The sequence below is a fragment of the Narcine bancroftii genome, chromosome 4 (genome assembly GCF_036971445.1).
Source record: "Narcine bancroftii isolate sNarBan1 chromosome 4, sNarBan1.hap1, whole genome shotgun sequence".
Classification (NCBI taxonomy): Eukaryota; Metazoa; Chordata; class Chondrichthyes; order Torpediniformes; family Narcinidae; genus Narcine; species Narcine bancroftii.
The window spans coordinates 106,217,792-106,235,552 of NC_091472.1; the positions used below are offsets into that span (position 1 = coordinate 106,217,792).

At 46.4% G+C, this 17,761-nt stretch overlaps 1 protein-coding gene across 2 annotated transcripts in view; it reads left to right on the forward strand.

Annotated features, from left to right (window-relative positions):
* The first annotated feature begins 1,356 nt into the window (after nucleotides 1–1,356).
* Nucleotides 1,357–17,761, forward strand: part of LOC138760958 (ras and Rab interactor 2-like) — a 216,276-nt gene continuing 199,871 nt past the window's right edge. The window contains exon 1 of one of the 2 annotated variants that reach the window (XM_069932367.1): nucleotides 1,357–1,509. The gene's annotated coding sequence lies outside the window, so the exon portion shown is untranslated. The remainder of the gene's footprint in view (nucleotides 1,510–17,761) is intronic. The other variant, XM_069932363.1, reaches the window with a different exon arrangement.

Consider the following 17,761-nt stretch of genomic DNA (forward strand, 5'->3'; position numbering starts at 1 on the left):
AATCCACAGTATGCCTAAGTGGCATTCCCGAATGGACACGAGGACACAGTACCCATCTGGGACCTGCACACACGGGAGCATCTGGACCTCCCCCTTCAACCAACCGACATGTATGCACCCCCCCCCCCCCAGCTCTCCAGGGCCTCAGTCCCCTACCCCCACCACTCCGGCCAATCCGGCAGCTGACACACACACTCCCACCCTCCCGGCTCAACCAAACATTCCAGGTGGGCTAATTGAGATGGAGCAACCACAGCCGTCAGAGACCACCACATACCACTGGACAGGGGCACGCAGGTCACAACACCAAAGGAGGCTGCCAGACAGATGGAACTTATGAGGTCACCTGACTGCACCACATCCCATCCCCCAGGACATCTTTTTAAAAGAGGGGGTGAATATGTTGAAACCACAATTGTGTATGAAAATTACATGACCTTTTATGTTTGACGCTCACTGGCTAGTTCATGACTCGTCCCCTTTATCCCCAATAAAGGATGTCATGCCACAAGCCTGCCCCCGACTTCGAGTCGGGGTCAGGGAGAGCCAGCAACACAGGGGATGCTGATTGTCAGTAACTTCAATCTTTGTGCATCAGCCATCAGGATGGAGAGTGCGCAGACGGAAAATAAGGTGCTCCTCCAGTCTGCAGGTGGTCAGGGTGGGATAGTACACATGGCTACGGACGGACATGCGAGCATGGGAGAGTGACTCAGAATTGATGTGATTGACCACAGGGAGGTCGCTGTGGGTTCCAAACAGAGCAGAGGTGCTGAGTGATCTCCCAGTCTACGACCGGACTCTCCGATGTCCAGATGGTACATCGGGAATTTTTTTCTTGGCCAACACGCCTTACCTCCCAACGTCAAAGTGCAGATGGAAGGAGTGAAACATGAAAGCCTGCTGGCTCTCTGATATGGGAAGAATACAAGCATGCTGGAGGAACACACCAGGTCACACAGCACCCATATTAAAGATATTAAACCAACGCTTTGGTCTTGAGCCCACTTAAAGTGGGCATCATTCTTCAAGCCTCATGACCTGTTATTTCCAGAAAGATAAGGCAAGAGAAATAAAATTCTGCGCAAAGTTTGGACTTTATTGCCCACTTTAATGTGGGCTAGAGGGGTGCAGAGCACATCCTGTTTCAATCCACCATGCATGTTCAGGTCATTCACAATCCAGGATTACTACTAACATGTTTTGACCAGCGAAACTTCACTAAAGCATGGACTGCCCGTGGCGAAGTGACGCTGCAACTCCCCTCCGCCCCCCGCGGGGGAAGAAAACACAGAATCACGTGATCTTCCAAAGTTGGACCAAAGTTTACTTTTCCTTTTGGTCTCTCCCCGTTTTTTTTTCGTTCACACGTTGCGGGAGCAGCGCCTGCGCAGTGCGGGATCGGAGCCGGGACAGGCTGGAGCTCGGATCCGCCGAAGGGACGGAGATGGCACCGTGAGGGGAGGGCAGGCAGCGGCCCCGGCACCTCTCCAGCCCCGGCCGGCGCAGGTGGGTCAGTGGGGCCAGGTGTGGCAGAGGTTGGTGGGGACAGGGGGATTGGGGGAGGTGCTCTGTGTGGGTGAAAGCCTTTTGTTTCCTTGTCTTCTGTGCTGGCTTGACGTGAATGAGCAGCTGTGGCCACGGCTGGCTCCCTCGGGTCCAACAACGCGAGGCGCACGGAATGTTTCCTGGGAGACCGGCCCGGGGGTGGGAAGCAGCTCCCGGGATCTCGACCCAACTTTACTATTGTGTGTTGGAAATTTGGGACAGAGGCGGAGAAAAGGAGGTTTAGCACGCGTGGGGAAGGGGTCTGGCATGCATGGAAAGGATTTAGTTTGCAGTTTTGTTTATTGTATTCACATTTGTTTGTAATAACATGTATAACTTAAACAGCAAACAAGTTTCCAGATGGATTGAGTTCGGCTTTCAAACGTTCTCGTTTGTGATTCAGTAAATGAATGCATTTTCGTTTGAGCAGCTCAATGTTCCCCCTACCCCCACATATCCTCCTTTCCTCTCTCCACCCCCAGTCCCTTTTGGTCATTGCTGGCAGCTTGCTCCAGCAACTGCAGTGATCTTCTGCCTTTGTGTATTTTACAATTTTGTCGTTCTTGTTTTATTTTGACAAGAAACTAAAGCAAGGCAAAGCAAATCCTGTTCAATTGGGGGGGGGGGGGACTGGACACACAGCCTTTGATCTGCTCGATAAATCTCTTGGAGTTGAAGCTGACTTGTTAGCTCTGAAATGTGCAATTGCTATTAAGGCTGTCAAAATACTTCATGCTGAATAATGAGTACATCTGTAATGTGAAACATCTAATTAAAATTAAAGGTGCGCAATCAATATTCCGTTGGGTTTCAATCCATTAACACAATCATGCCCTTGGCTATCGAGGTTTATGAAGTGTTTTGCTGTCTTAGAATCCCATGATTTCTGGTTGGAATTTCTTTTTTTTGTGTTTGTAACAAAAATAATCTTTTAAAATATTTGACACACTTGTATTATGGGAAATGCTTTGGTTTAATCTATCCAATGAATCTTGCTTGCGTTGGAAAGAGAAGTGTATGCAAGCCTCCAAATGTGGTTTAACTAAAAGAAAGAAAATTGGAGACGTCTTTTGCTGTTTCTCTTTGCAGTCTTCAATTGTGCTGTTTGATGGATGCACTTTTCATCCTTTTGTATCTGTAAATCCTACAATGTTTCATATGATCATTTACACAGACTGTGCAGGCAACCTATTAACTAAGGGTTGAACTATTAGGGCCATTTAACAGATTCAGGCAGGCACATGGATGAAAGAAAAATAGAGGGTTACGAGGTAGGAAGGGCTTAGCTTTTTTAGGTAGGTATGTACACTGTAGGTTGGCACAACATCGAGAGCTGAAGGGCCTGTGCTGTGATGTTCTTCTCATTATACCTTCAAGAATCCTGCATGTTTTTTTGCTGACAAGGTGACCTGAAGGACACCTGCTCTCCATGGTGCTTTTGCTGTGCCTTTTTTGGGGGGGAAAATTTCTCCTTTTCCAATGCTTGCACTTGAACTTGTGGATCTCAGAAGAATATCTCCAAAAATAAGAGATATATTGTTCCTGTTTAGTTCTGGTCAATATGTGATATTGTTACAGGGAGGAAATGGTGGTTCTGGGGTTTTAATTGTATCTGTGAGCACAACAGTTGATTTAGTCCATATTTCAAAACTTCATTCAGGAGCCAATAGACAGACAATAGGTGCTCGAGTAGGGCAATTGGCCCTTCGAGCCAGCACCGCCATTTATCAGATCATGGCCGATTTTTCCCTTTCAATAACCAATCCCACCCTTATCCCCTTAACTCCCCTGCTCACAAGAGCCTTATCCAACTCATCTATCCAATGAATCTGCCCTCCACTACCCTCTGTGGCAATGTATTCCACAGACCCACAACTCTCTGGGTAAAGAAAAATTCTCCTTATTTCTGTCTTAAATGGCCTTCCCTGTATTCTTAAACTATGCCCTCGAGTCCTAGTCTCTCCCATCATTGGGAACATGTGCTCTGATTTCACCCTGTCAAGCCCTTTGATAATCCTAAATCATGTCTCCCCTCATTCTTCTAATCTCCATATCATATAGTCCAAGTCTTTCTAACCTATCCGCGTATGACAATCCTGCCATCCTGTGAAATAACCTCGTAAACCTGCACTGCACTTCCTATATAGCAGTTTGATGTGGGCAATCATGTCTCTCCATCTGTCATGATCTCTGACCCTCTGAATTGTAGTTGTTGCCTCCTCAGTTCTCCTTCAGTGAAGGCTCCATCCTTGAGCTGAGACTGTAGTCAATGCTGAGTTCGTGATTGCACAAGGGCAAAATACTGCAGTGGTTTCCTGTTTCCTTCTTCAGTTGCAGTTTCTATTCTGGATGGGTAACCCTGGCCATTGGTCAGCAGATTCATTTGCCCAGCAGTTTTGGTTTTACAACCTTAAATTCCAATCTGTAGAATCTGCTTGAATAATAAAAAAAAATCCATCATCTGCAATCCATGGCTTCACATGACCCTGATTATGAGGCTAAAAAAGTACTACACCTTACCCAAGGGTGACCTGTAGGCTGTGGGATGGAAGGAGCACCTTACATTTCCTTTTGCTGAGCAATTGTACAGCACTGACACCTGTGAACTTAAATTGATGGTTAGTTGTGTGCAACATTCCTTTAGACAGGTAATTTGCTTCTTGGGATCCTTTCTGCTGTGGAGGCCAAAGGGGCTCTATTCTGTTGAACAGTGGTGTCACAAGGCTGGACATTTTATTGGTAATGGGTAAGTGCACCAGGGAGTGCAGATGAGCAAGCAAGCTACATGTAGTTGATCAATAGTGTTGGCTGCAGGACATGTACAATTTATGACTGAAGTAAACAGCCATGGTCGTGGTGAATAGAGTTTATTGTCATATTCGCACGTACAGTGTACAGATGCACCAAAATTCCTACTTGCTGCCGCCACACACGGAAAGATGCACTTACTACAATAGTATAAAGTAAATTACCTCAGAAAGCCAAGATGGAAAAAGAGACAGATAAATATAAAAGGACAAATAAAGAAATGTTCATAGTTGTGAGAAAAAAGTGTTCCAATCGTGCAGACCAATCTTTTAGTGGGTTATGAATGAAATGAATATCCAGAACCAGATATTTAATGATTGCAATCAGGTCCCACCAGAGCAATCCCATTTTAGTCCATTAAAAAATAACAGCACTGGAATAGTCCATTTGGCCCACGTGTCTGCACCCAACATGATGACTAAATCAAACTAAAACCCTGCTGCTTTCACAAGATACATATCCCCCTGTTACCTGCATGTTTATGTGTCTCTGCTGCTTCCACCACTACTCCTAGTAATCCTTTCCAGACGTACATCACTCTATGCATCAAAGAAAAATTGCCCCGCATTGCTTTTAAACCCACCCCCTCACCTGCTCCACACATTAAACGTGTGTCCTCCAACATTTGACAGTTTTACCCTGGGATAAAGATTCTGAGTGTCTACTTGATCAACTCCTGTCATAATTTTATGATCTATCAGAAGTTCTTCCCTCCCCTCAGCCTCTGATGCTTCAGAAGAAACAATCCAGATTTGTCCAACCTCTCCCTATAACTCGCACACTCCAAACCAGGCAACCTATTGGTAAATCTCTTCTGCACCCTTTCCAAAGCCTCCACATCCCTCCTGTAAAAGGGAAACCAGAATTGTACACGATTCTAGTGCCAAACTAGAGTCTTATCAAGCTATAGTAATCCATAAATGATATACTCCATTCCTCCTCTTTTTTTCTGGCACCTTGAAAACTTGTTCCTTGTCACATGACCATCGACTCTTATTTTTTTCAGCTATTAACTGACAGAGGGGTAACTTTGAGCAGCATCTTATTGGGAGAGCAGGTGGATACCAGAAAGCCTGAGTGGTCATGGAGAGTGCGCAAACTCCACACTGACAGCATCCAACATCAGGATCGAATCTGCGCCCCTGAAGCTGCGAGTCAGCGGTGGTGAAGTAAATTCTGAAAGCCTTGGCACTTGGAAGTAGATTGATTACAAAAGGGGTCAGAGAGATGAGACATCTTGAAGGATTATAGAGCAGGAGCAGATTGCTGGTAGTGATCCTGGCTGAGATCTTAGACATTATTATATTTTCAGAACCTTCATTTTACTTGTTTTTTGAGTAGCAGGTGAAGCGGGGGTGCACTTACTGGAATAGGTATCAGTTACAAGTTGAAGTTTATTATCATCTGACTGTACATGTGCAACCAGACGGAAGGGTTTCTCCCGCCACATTTTTATTGCAAGGCAAATACACACCTATTAACCTGACAAAGGGCCCAGGCCCAAAACGTTGATTACCCTTTACTTCCTATGGATGCTGCATGACCTGCTGAGTTTCTCCAGCATGCCCAGTATTCTCCAGTATTGCACTTGACCCCGACATCTGCAGGCTCTCTTGTCTAACTCTATTCCGTGTACTTGATAACCTAACTGGGAGTCACCACTGTTGATTACCTCTCATTCGTCCCATGGGGAACAGAAATCAACAAAAAATGTCATCAGGGGTTTAATCTGGAAAATGGATTGGGGCCCTGATGTCAAAGAAGGAATTAAGAAAAAACTACTTGTAAGTGGGTTGTTCATTAATAATTTTGGGGTTAGTGAGAGTTGGTGGGGGGGGGGGGAGAGGAGAAGTGGAATGCTGCAACTTCCATACGATAGAGTTCAGCAATCAGTTGGATCATTGATGTTGGGTGCTGGAGGACTGGGTGATGTTTTTGAAGAAGTAGATTCTTATCATCAATGTTAAATTAAGTTTATTTATGGTCCAAGCAATTGTTTTCTGTTTGAATGCCAAAGCAGAGATGGAATTAGTAGATGAAACTTGAAGAACAAGGAAATAATGGCATGCTAGTGTCACAAAATTTGCTCATTGGCCAGGGAAAGCCATGGGGGAAACTGAAGGCAAAATAAAAACCATGTGGTGAATTTATTGGGGCAAGAGAAGGCAAGGGTATAAATGATAGAGATAACTATGTACGATCAGATGCACAACACCCACTACTTGGCGGCTGGAACTTGCCAGAAGAAGCTTCGTCTCGAATGGCAATGCTTCTGCTCTCTGTTAACAAGAACTAGTGAGAAAGAAAGCCAGAGTTTGAGGGGTAATGTTTCAATGGCTAATGTATTGTTTGGCAATAAATGCTCACATTAACAATGCCACCCATATATATCTTGCAAGTAAATTTAAATATAAGTATGGCCCCACTGGGTATAAGTATGGTGGTTCCAAGTAATCCATGAATAAATAAATTGTTTCAAAATAGGATCATTCTCCGCAAAAGCACCACTGTGGCAAGATTCCATCGCATATTTATGTCCTCATCCCTTAAGTGCCATGCAAGCATGAGGATTGTGGAACCTTGTTATTTTCAAAAAACAAACGCACATTTGCGTGCTCAATCACAAAATGGCTTTAAATGGAATATTAGAGGGCCCCCGAGGATTATACTTTTCCCTCTGGATTTGCAGAGGGTAAGTTGCCAAAAAAACTGAGCAACGCAAGAATTTTTGAAAGGGGGTCGGGCAGCACCAGAAATTAGTGTCCTCTGGAGTCAGATAGAGACTGGCAGGGATTTGTGTTGCCGAATTGTCTTTCCATTGTGGTAAGTGAAATAGCGTGAGTGCACGTGAAGAGTTTAAAGAGCTCGATTAATTGTTTGGTGCTTCAAGCAGCTTGGTGACCTATTTCTACTTTCCCAGGCAGCAGACACAGCCTGCTTCCCTCTCATGGTTTTGTTACACAAATCCTGCTCCTGTGATGTTGTAAATATTCTCCTGGTGTAATTTTAATTTGAACTTGAATTTGTGATCCAGAATCAATAAAGCTCTACGCTTTGAAATCTTCATTACAACTGATCCAATATACTTTACATTTTATTGGGTATTAAAAATCACGTTGTGTGCTGGGCTTCTGTACTTGTCAGCCTGCTGACTTAACAGTCCTGTGGCAGATCAAACAATTTTGTCCTGCGAAGAACTTTCAATTTTTTTTAAATTGTTGGAAGTTGTTTGAGAGTCCAAAGTGGAAGTGAGCAAGACCTATTGGATTTTTAGTTTTACTTCTCGTGGCTGATACTGGGGTCACACAGTGTTCAGAACTTAAAGGCAGTATATTTCCCAGGGATAGAGATTGCAGCCCCCCTTGGGATCTAGGATGACTTGCTTCCAATTGCTTTGCACTCAACATCACCAAAACTAAGGAGCTGATTGTTGATTATCTTTAAACATGAAAACAGAATCACTCTTTTAACTATCACTATTGACTTACTAATCTAACTTAACCCCCTTATTCTAAGCGCACATGTACGTAATGTGTGTGTAAGTTCAGCAAAGTTCTTTGATTCACAGTCCAATCTCACTTCTCATTCCTCCAAATTCACTGGCTGCAGGCAATTCTTATACTGTGCACAGAATTTAACATTTATAAAGTTCACCAGGCTTTGGTGCTTGAAAGGTAAATGGTTACCGCTCAGAAAGGTTCTTGTCGGTTTTCAGAGGGAGATTTGTTGTTCCTTTTTAATCAGCAACTTCAGTGTCTGGCTGACGAAACTTGGCCCATCAGGGTTCTCCAGATGATAACCTCTTTCTTTTAGGTCACCACAGAGTTCCATTTTGTTTCCCTTATTCCAAGTGAAACATTAGATAGCCAGTCCTCTCCTGTTGCATGAACGACAGGGTTTTGACCAGACCGTCTTGCAACTGGGCTTTCCATAAGATTGCCAGCTTGTCCTGTTCCAGTCCCAGCTGCTGTCTGCTGGCTGTAACTCTGTACAAGTGATCTCTGTGTGCCTCTCTACCCCCATCTCTACCCCCCTCTCTACCCCCCCTCTCTACCCCCCTCTCTACCCCCCTCTCTACCCCCCTCTCTACCCCCCCTCTCTACCCCCCTCTCTACCCCCCTCTCTACCCCCCTCTCTACCCCCCTCTCTACCCCCCTCTCTACCCCCCTCTCTACCCCCCTCTCTACCCCCCTCTCTACCCCCCTCTCTACCCCCCCTCTCTACCCCCCTCTCTACCCCCCTCTCTACCCCCCTCTCTACCCCCCTCTCTACCCCCCTCTCTACCCCCCTCTCTACCCCCCTCTCTACCCCCCTCTCTACCCCCCTCTCTACCCCCCTCTCTACCCCCCTCTCTACCCCCCTCTCTACCCCCCTCTCTACCCCCCTCTCTACCCCCCTCTCTACCCCCCTCTCTACCCCCCTCTCTACCCCCCTCTCTACCCCCCTCTCTACCCCCCTCTCTACCCCCCTCTCTACCCCCCTCTCTACCCCCCTCTCTACCCCCCTCTCTACCCCCCTCTCTACCCCCCTCTCTACCCCCCTCTCTACCCCCCTCTCTACCCCCCTCTCTACCCCCCTCTCTACCCCCCTCTCTACCCCCCTCTCTACCCCCCTCTCTACCCCCCTCTCTACCCCCCTCTCTACCCCCCTCTCTACCCCCCTCTCTACCCCCCTCTCTACCCCCCTCTCTACCCCCCTCTCTACCCCCCTCTCTACCCCCCTCTCTACCCCCCTCTCTACCCCCCTCTCTACCCCCCTCTCTACCCCCTCTCTACCCCCCTCTCTACCCCCCTCTCTACCCCCCTCTCTACCCCCCTCTCTACCCCCCTCTCTACCCCCCTCTCTACCCCCCTCTCTACCCCCCTCTCTACCCCCCTCTCTACCCCCCTCTCTACCCCCCTCTCTACCCCCCTCTCTACCCCCCTCTCTACCCCCCTCTCTACCCCCCTCTCTACCCCCCTCTCTACCCCCCTCTCTACCCCCCTCTCTACCCCCCTCTCTACCCCCCTCTCTACCCCCCTCTCTACCCCCCTCTCTACCCCCCTCTCTACCCCCCTCTCTACCCCCCTCTCTACCCCCCTCTCTACCCCCCTCTCTACCCCCCTCTCTACCCCCCTCTCTACCCCCCTCTCTACCCCCCTCTCTACCCCCCCTCTCTACCCCCCCTCTCTACCCCCCTCTACCCCCCCCTCTACCCCCCCCTCTACCCCCCCCTACCCCCCCCTACCCCCCTCCCTCCCCCCTCCCTCCTCTCTGAGAAAAATGTCTGTTTGACTCTCTCTGCTTGCAAAACCACATGACTCTCTCCGCTATGCTCTTTCATCTGTTGCCTTTTGCAAACAGCAATCCATTAATGAAGTCACTTGAGTAGTCTTCAAAAGCTTTTGCAAAAACTCTGCAGCCGATACATCTTCCATGGGGCAGAGCTCCAATATTTTAAATAAGATCTGTTTTAAAGTATTTGTATGTGACTTACACTAACAAACCTTTCCCAATTTATCTCCCAAAAACATATCTATATACTCCGTCACAAATGAGTGATTGAGAAAAAGTAGACTGCTGTTAAATAGGTGTAGAAATGGCATGATGGATTTTCCTTGCAGGCAGAAAAAAAAGTGTCCTGAATGGCCTCTTCTACGTCTTAAGAAATATGAACCTTAATATATGACTGCTGAATTTCCTGCTGGCAGTTGAATAGGAAATTAAAATGTGGTTTTAAAAAAAAGATCCAGATTGGAACCGGTGATGAAATTTTAATTTTTTTAAAAATTAAGTTTTATTTACATCATGGTAGAAGCAGATTCCATCCATTGATACCAGGGCCACCCAATTACACCCAAATTAAACTATAGCCCATACATTTAGGAGCGTGGGAGGAAACCAGACCAACGGGGGAAAACCCACACAGACATGGGGAGAACGTGGAAACTCCTTGCAGACAGCGCTGGATTCCAACCCGGGTTGCTGATGTTGCAGTAGTGTCATGCTAACCAGTAGACTCACCATGCCAAGATATGGTAAATACGATACATATTACAGGAACAGACCATTCGGTGCATGTGTCTGTGCCAAACATAATGTCCAAATTAAACTAAAACTCTGCTGCTTGTACCTGATATCCTTCAAACCCCCTCATGTCTCTGTCTGGAAGTTTCCTGAATGCTACTATTGTCCTGGTTTCTGCCCCTACCCTGGCAGCAAGTTACAGATCCACACCACTGTGTGTGTGTGTGTTTTTAAAAAAAAAAATCTTCCTTAACATTCTTCCCCCTCACCTTCAGTTTCCTTTGGTGTCCGATGCTTTTACCATGGGAAAAGATTTTAAAGATTCAATTTATTGTCATGTAATAAAACAGTGTCCTATTACATGAAATTGCTTTTGCCTGCTGTAAGGCCGACAGATTCGCCATCGGCAGAAATTGCCTGAAGTGTCTGTTACAGACAGAGAAAGAGAAGCAAAAGAAAGTTCCCCTCTGAGTCACTGAGTGTCTGTAGATTCACCTCCAGCATTTCCGCAGTCACCCAGAGTCCAATCCAAACTATTGACAACCTGAGCTCCAGATCTGAACCTCCGACACGATCAGGAACCCCTTTGACAAGTCCACCTTATTAATACATCGCATCTTGTAAATCATAAAACATCCAGTGAACACATTTATTTTCATAACGTTTTGAAAAGATAAAATTGGAGCCACGCTATAATTAGAGCTCTTTGTGAAAGTCACAACTCGCTTGTAAATCTCATGACTCCCAGAATATGCTTCATTTAAAAAAAATCCTGAGTATTGTTTTCCAGCATAAATATTACTTATTTTATCCTCAGCATGTCATTCATACTCAAAATTATTTTTCTTCCTTTCATTTGTTTATTTTTTTTAGTATGTTTGAGATCATTTACTTTTGTCAGAAGAAATGATGAGAAATGTTTCACAATATTCATCACTATTCTCATTCTGAAACTTGTGCTAAAAGTAGACAACTAAACATCTGCTGATTTCAGAGAGCAAAATCTCAACAGTAGATAAACCATCAGCTTGAGTCCAGGCTGTGTTGTATGGTGAAATGTTGCATGAGTGCAACTGTGGAGGGTCAAATTTTACTATTTTTGATACACAGACAGCCAATCTGATCAATGCCTGAAGAGGGCGCACAAAATCAGTGAACCGGTGTGGACTCGAAAGGCAAACATGGCCTGTTTCCGCTCCGTAAATGGTTATATGGTTAAGAAGTCATCAACTTCTCCAGTTTCCATTAAATGCCTTGTAACGCAAATAAAAGCTCCCTCCACTGGAGGGAGATCAAAGGGTGTGCTCTCACAAAGGTCTTCAGTCGGGCTCTGGGTTTAGGCAGGAAACCTGGGTTATATATGGGTAGATGGACGCGGATTCTGGGGAGGAGCATAACCCATCACCAGTGAATCTCAGTTCACTGCATTCACGCCTTCCTGCAGAATTAGGGCCTGTGGATGAAGACAGAGAATACAAACTCAACAAAAAAAAATCAGAATATATACAATTATTTACAGATTTAAACAATCAAGGGGTCTTGAAATCCTGGAGGTGCGCCTCAGCACCAGTGGGCCTTGGGCTCCTTGGGTCTCTTGTTCTCCTTGTAAGGTAGGCACAATGGGTGGTAGGGTTTCCGGTTCTTCTTCCTCCTGAACTGAATCTCCCGAGGCCCTGATTGGAGGTGGTGAGAAAGGGTTCTGGAACTCATGGGTCAACTGAGGCAACAGATGCTCTGTTCCGGTGGGTCCCTGATAGAGACTATGTCTTTCCTGCCATTCAGGTACTCCATGTAGGCGTATATGGGATTGGCATGGAGTAGTTTCGCCCTCTCCACCGGGGTCAATCTTGCTTCTCCTCATGTGCTTTCTTAGGAGGACTGGACCTGGTGTGGTGAGCCAGGTTGGGAGTGTGGTTCCCAATGCCGATCTCCATTTAAAACTGAGGAAAAGCTTGTAAGGAGTTGCATTGGTTGCTGTACAGAGTAGCAACCGAATGAAGTGGAGCACCATAGGTAGGACATCTTGCCAGCATGACTTGAGGGCCAATTTGATGGCCTTCCAGACCATGGTGTTTTCTTTTTCAACCTGCCCATTCCCCTAGGGTTGTAGCTAGTAGTCCTGCTGGATGCAATGCCCCTTGCCAGCAGGTACTGACATAGCTCCTCACTCATAAATGATGAACCCCGGTTGCTATGGATATAGCTGAGATACCTGAACAGGGCGAAAATAGAATCTAGGGCCTTGATAACCAAGGAGGTGTCTAGACATGGGATAGTGAACGGGAAATGGATCAATGATAGAGAGAAAGATCGTGCTGCCGTTTGTGGAGGGGAGAGGTCCCTGAAAATCGACACTGAGCCGTTTGAAGGGCTGGGATGACTTTATCAGGTGCGCCTTTGCAGGGCAGTAAACGTGCGGCTTGCACTCTGTGCAGACCTGGTAGGACCTGGTCATTTTCCTGACATCTTCCATTGAGTAGGACAGATTGTGTGCCTTGACAAAGTGAGCCATGTGTGTAATTATGTACTCATTATGTAGAGACCACAGTGAGCTGGTGTGTGCTGAGGCACAGCTTCCTCTGAATAAGGTATCTGGAGGCTCATTAAGGACTCCAGGCCATTAGTCAATATCATAATTGTAGTTGGAAAGTTTGATCCTCCACCAAGCAATTTTGTCATTTTTAATTTTGCCCCTATTGACGTTATTGAACATAAATCCGACAGGGCTGGTCTGTGAGGAGTGTAAATTTCCAACCAGCCAGATAGTGCCTCCAGTGCCTGATGGCCTCCACAATGGCTTGAGCCTCTTTCTCTACAGAGGGATTCTGGACCTCGTGGCCTTGCGGGGTCTGGGAGAAATATTCCTCTGGCCTGCCCACCTGGTTAAGGGTAGTGGCCAGAGGCTCATCTGAAGCATCTCTTTCCACTTGGAAAGGTACATTCTCATCCACTGCATGCATGGTAGCTTTTGCTATGTGGCTTCAGACATGGGGAAAAGCCATTTTTGGGCTTCAGCTGAGAGGGGAAAGGTAGTGGATTTTAAAAGGGGGTGAACCTTATCGGCATATTGAGGGACTCACTGGGCGTAATATGAGAAAAATCCCAGGCATCTCCTCAAAGCTTTCATAATCCTTGGAATAGGGAACTCTAACAAGGGATGCATCCTATCGGGGTCAGGGCCAATAATACCATTCTCCACCATGTAGCCCAGGATTGGTAGTTGTTTAGTCCTGAACACTTACTGGAGTTGTATGTGAGGTTCAGGGCTTTTGCCGCATGGAGAAAGCTCTGAAGGTTGGCATTATGATCCTCCAAGGTATGACCACAGATGGTGATGTTATCAAGGTAAAGGAAGGTAGCCTTCAACCATCCTGTACATCTTCCTTTGGAAGATATTGGTAATACTGAAAGGGACCTTCTGGAATTGATAGAGACAGCTGTTTGCCTCAAAAGCGATATAGGGATGGTCCTCGGAGTGGATTGGCAGCTGGTGATAGGCAGCTTTCAGGTCAATGGTCGAATAGACTCGATACTGTGCAATCTCATTCACCATGTCCAAATTCAAGTGAGGGGGTATGCGTCCTGGAGTGTGAAACCATTAATTGTTTGCCTATAGTAAATTACCAGCCTGGACTTATTTTCCCCTTTTACTACCACCACTTGTGCTCTCCACAGGCTTGTCCTAGGTTCAATGATCTTCTCATTGAGCAAGTGCTGAGTCTCTGATTTTATGAACTCCTGATCAGCATCACCACTTGCTCTTCGTAGCAATCAGCTTGCAATCTAGAGACAGGTTTGGGAAGAGGGGTGGGGCGGGGGGGAGGTCGATGTTAAGTGTGGAGAGGCTGCATGTGGGTTCCAATTTTAATGGACTTCTGTTCCGAGCCGTTATGGGAGAGAAGGGACCAGAATACTCTAAGGTCACACTTTTACGGTGACACAAGAAGTCAAATCCCAGCAGTACCAGAGCACACAAATCATTAAGCACATACAATCAAAGTTTACAAAATTCCCCCCCCTCATAAGAGAAATGTACAGTACAATGTTCTTGGGTACGAGTAGAATGCGAATGAGGTGCTAGAAGTACATAGTAATTGGAAGGAGCCGGTTTGTTTGTCTTTCCGAACAGTCTGAGAGTCTATGAAACTTTCTGTAGAGCCAGTGTCAATTAAGTATTGAGTTGAGTGTCCATTTACCTTGACAGTCACTATAGAGTTGCTGAGTTGATGTGGTCTGTCTTGGTCCAGAACCATAGATGCTAGGACCCTGGAGACTCTGTAATCCTCCTTGCTCAAGCAGCCCCCTCCTTCATGAGTGGTGCAGCAAGATGGCCGTCCTTCTTCCTCTTCTGACGATGATGGCGCTAAATTCGAATTTGAATCATGGCAGGATAACCGCCGAGGCTTTTCGCGCCTTTTCCCCACTGCCACCCTCCTTTGGCAAGTAGTGCACGCAGCAGGTAGGCTCTGGCGAGTTCAGGGCTGAGGGTGATGGCTTGGGATTGGAGTCTGAGATGGGAGCTGTGCAGGCTGTGGATTTCCCAGGCGTTCCCTTCATGTGGCAGACCCTCGCCCAGTGTCCCCTCTTACCTCAGCTGGAGCAGACAGAGTCCTTAGCTGGGCATCAAGCACGAGGATGCTGGCTTCTACCGCAGAAGAAGCACTCCCTAGCGTGGGAGTGCTCTCGAGCACTGGAGGCGCCTGCAGTTAGGGAAGGGGCTGATGGGGCTGCTGGTCCTGGGAAGGGTTTGTGGGGGAGAGCGTTGTTGTTGGCCTCGAGATCGTCACTCTCAAGCTGAGCTTGTTTAAGGGTAGTTCAACGTAGCGGACCCACGCTACTAGGGTATCCCGGATCTGCTCTTCCTCATGAACACAGTCAGTAGCTGTTTTATATAAGCACTTCTTGGCAAGAGTCTACAGGTCAAGCAGATAGTCGTCAATGGTCTCTCCAGGCCGCTGCTGATGTAGAGCGAGTTGATGCCGTGCCAGGACCCCATTTTGTAACTTCAGGTACCAAGCCTTCAAAGCCTCAATGGCAGCTTCATATGTTGCACTGTCCCGACTGACTGCATACCCCTTAGTCCCTACCCTGGAAACGAGGGCCGACCCCTTGAGTTCATCCGTGTTGAACACGTCCCTGGTCACGTTCAGGTAGGTAGGCTTGGAAGTAGTCCAGCCAATAAACAAACTTCTAGGCAGCATCTGAGGACAGAGGGTCGATCAGGAGCAAACTCGACTTGAGCAGCGCTTCCATCTTCTTGTTAATAAGCTAATAAAATTGTAGTGCAAATAAAAGCTCTCACGACTGGAGGGAGAACACATGCTTTTAGCTTATAACAAAGGCTAGGGTCATACAAGGGTCTTCAGTAGGGCTCTGGGTTTAGGCAGGAAACCTGGGATAAATATGGGTGGATGGGAGCGGAGCCTGGGGAGGAGCCAGCCATCAGTACCACCCATCACCAGTGAATCGCAGTTCACTGCACGCCTCCTCCAAGTCTCTGCTTCCCTCTCTCTGCCTCCTATCCTCTAGCTTCACACCCACTTCCTTTCCCTTTCTATTTCAAGAGCGAGCCACTTCCCCATCAATTCTCGGCTTTTTTCACTTCTCCCCTCCTCCCCATATCCATCTATGATCTCTTAATGGCCTGTGCTCTTCCCCCTGCCCCTTCTCTCCATCCCTGACCTTTTTATTCAGGTGCCTGCTCACACCTTGATGATGGCTAGTCTGTATCCTTCCTATAGATGCTACATGACCTGCTAAGTTTCTCCCGTACTGTTGTGCATTGTATTTGTATAACACGTACCGGTACTTCTAGTAGGAACTCAACTTCCCAAGGAATCTGAGGAGATTTGCCCTCTATCAAACTTCTACAGATACACTTGTGTAAAGCATACTCAGAATCAGAATTTATTGTCATGAGCAAGTCATGAAATTCAGTGTTTTGTGGCACCAACATAGTGTAAACATTCACGTTATAACCATCTTACTATAAAAAATAAAAATAATAGTGCACAAAAAGTAAGGCAGTGTCTTTAGTTCATTGATTATTCAGGAATCTGATGGCAGTGGGGAAGAAGCTGTCCTTGTGCTGCAGAGTACTTGTCTTTAGGCTCTTGTACTTTTTTCCTGATGGGAGAAGAGTGAAGAGGGCATGGCCTGGGTGGTGGGGTCTTTGTGGATAGAGGCTTTTTTTTGTTAAGGCACTGCCTCATGTAGATGTCCTCGATGGAGTGAAGTCTGGTGCCTGTGATGTTGCAGGCTGAGTTAACAACCCTTTGGAGTTTATTCTTGTCCTGAGAGTTGGCGCCTACATACCAGGCAGTGATGCAACCAGCCAGAATGCTCTCCATGGTATACCTGTAGAAGTTTGAGACTCTTTGGTGAAATACCAAATCTTCTCAGACACCTCACAAAATATAGCTGCTGGTGAGTCTTCTTTGTGATTGCATCAACGTGGAGACTCCAGGTCAGATCCTCAGAGATGTTGACACTCAGGAATTTGAAGTTCTTGACTCTCCACTACTGAGCCCTCAATGAGGACTGAATCATGTTCCCCTGACTTTCTCCTGAAGTCCACAACCATCTCCTTGGTTTCCTGACATTGAGCAGGTTTTGTTGTTACATCATTCAATGAGCTGACCTATCACCCTCCTGTACGCTTCTTGATTGCCATTTGTGATTCTGCCGACAACTGTGGTGCCATTGGCACATTTGTAGATGGCTTTGGAATTGGCACATTTGTAGATGGCTTTGGAATTTTGTCTGGCAACACAGTCATGGGTTTATAATGAGTAGAGCAGGGGACTAAGTATGCATCCTTGGGATGCGCCTATGTTGATGATCAGTGAAGAGGAGATGCTGTTTCAAATTCATACTGACTGTGATTTTCCGATGAGAAAGTCAAGGATCCAGTTGCTGTGAGGGGAGGGGGTGTGGGGGGGGGGTGCAGAGCCCGAGAGTTTGTAGCTTTTTGACGAACACTGAGGGAATAATGGTATTGAAGAGCGATCTGTAGTCGATGAAGAGCAGCCGTATGTATGAATTGGTGTTTTCAAGGTGATGTGGAGAGCCAGTGATAATGCATCTGCTGTGGAGCGATTGTGACGATAGGCAAATTGCATCGGGTCCAGAGCTTTACTTAGGTGCGTGTTAATTCTGACTATGACCAGCCTCTCAAGGCAGTTTATCACAGTAGAAGTTAGTGCTACTGGGCAGTAGTCATAAGGCAGCTCACACTACTATATTGCAAAAGGACTTATTGCACTAATGTGTCACTTTTTTTTTGCACAAGTCTTATTGTGAATATTTATATCTATCTTGTATATATTATCTCTTGATTTCATTCAATTAATTTGCTATTGTAATTTTACTTTGTAATTACCTGTTTGGCTGCAGCAAG